Here is a 1839-nt window from a genome sequence, read left to right as displayed (position 1 = left end):
GACCAATCATACCTGGTACAATCTCAAAAAGGTGTCTTCCTGGTTCATCTGGATTAGCTGTGAGCTCGTTGACCTGGCATCCCTGCAGAGGTATACAGCCCTGAAACACATGGGAATGTAGCATTAGAAATATGCACCAAAACACGTCCGCTTGTCTCTACCTGTCATGTTTTTATGTCTGGGAATGGTTGGTGATATCCAAGACAGGAGGCGTTATGTTTTCAAGTTGAACGTTTGTTCATCTGTCCATCTCTATCACTCTTTTGTGAACACAATATCTCAAGAACAGGATTAAATTTTGGAGGTCAAAGGTCATTGTCATTGGGCCTCCCATTCATCCCTTGCTTTCCAGACCAGTCTTGCAAACATCTTTAAGTCGCTTTAGGGATTTCCTTCAAACTTTTCATAAATGTTATTTCTGGAGGATGAAATAGTTAGGTTTTGGAGGTTAAAGGTCAACATCTTGGGGTGTGTGCATCCCTTACTAGTGAATGTGACGTGTTTGAGAATGCTAAGAGGGATTGCATTCAAAAATTGCACAATTGTCTACTAAAACTTGAGGGACTTGATTGCATTTTGGAGGTCAAAGGTTAAGGTCATGGGTCTTTGGGGCATTGCTTGATTTGGAAGCAATAATTTAAGATTGCTTTTGAGGGATTTTCAACACACTTGCACTTAAGCTCACTCTCATTCAAGGAAAGCTGATTAGATTTTGGAGGTCAGAGGTCAGAGGTAAAGGTCATTAGGCCTCATTTTCAGCATCCTATTCTAGCACTCGTACAGAACAGCCCTTCTTCTTTACCCTTTGCTATACTTTCAGTGTCATTCAACTGGAAACTTCTCAAAGGTATTTAACATCCTTTAGCAGTAATTACAGTTATGTAGGCAGTATATCTCTAAGGTGTATACAAAAAAGAGAACAATTTTCATAGTTTCTATTGGCATTTTTGGTGCAAAAAAACTTTTTGTGAAGCAATACTGAAGATTTTTGGTCATTTTCAGCCAACATAGATAGATAGATAGATAGATAGATAGATAGATAGATAGATAGACAGATAGCTTTTATTGTTATGAACAGTAATATACAACAAAATGTTTTTTCTTCAATTATTAAAAATCACAAACTAAAGAACTTACCAAATCTACAGCTGAATCTCAAAAATATTTAATAGCATGTAGAAGTTTGTTTTCACATGAGTTAATTAAAAAAATTACACTTTTATGAATTCTAGATGAAGCATTTTAAGATTTGATTTTGTTTTAATCTTGATGATTATGTCTCACAGTTCACAAAAAGAATCCACTATCTCAGAAAGATTAGAAAATTTTGGAAAAGTTAGATTTGCAAAAGTTTCCTGAGCCTTTCTTCTCTCACTCTGATTCAGTACACACAAACACAATCATGGGGAAGACTGCTGACTTGACTCTTGTCCAGAAGACATTACTGTCATCCTCCACAAACAGGGTAAGCCACAGAAGGTCACTGCTGAAAGGGCAGGCTGTTCTCAGAAGCTTTGTCAGAGCCTACTCATGGAAAGTTGACCAGAAGGGAAAAGTGTAGTAAGAAAAGGCGCACTAACAACATGGATGAGCTCAGCCTTTGGAGGACTGTCAAACAAAGCAGATTAAAGAACATGGGGTGCTATATTCTTTAATCACAAGGAGTGGACTGAGACTGGAGTCAGTGGATCAAGAGCCACCACACAGACGGGTCCAGGAGATGGGCTACAAGTGTCATCTTAGTGTCAAGCCACTCCTGACCCACAGATGGTATAAGCTTCTCAGCTGGGCTATGGAGAAAAAGATCTGGACTGTTGCTGAGTGGTCCAAAGTCCTGTT

The sequence above is a fragment of the Cheilinus undulatus genome, linkage group 20 (genome assembly GCF_018320785.1).
Source record: "Cheilinus undulatus linkage group 20, ASM1832078v1, whole genome shotgun sequence".
Taxonomy (NCBI): Eukaryota; Metazoa; Chordata; class Actinopteri; order Labriformes; family Labridae; genus Cheilinus; species Cheilinus undulatus.
The sequence above is the reverse complement of the archived record's forward strand: the minus strand, read 5'-3'. Positions refer to the sequence as shown.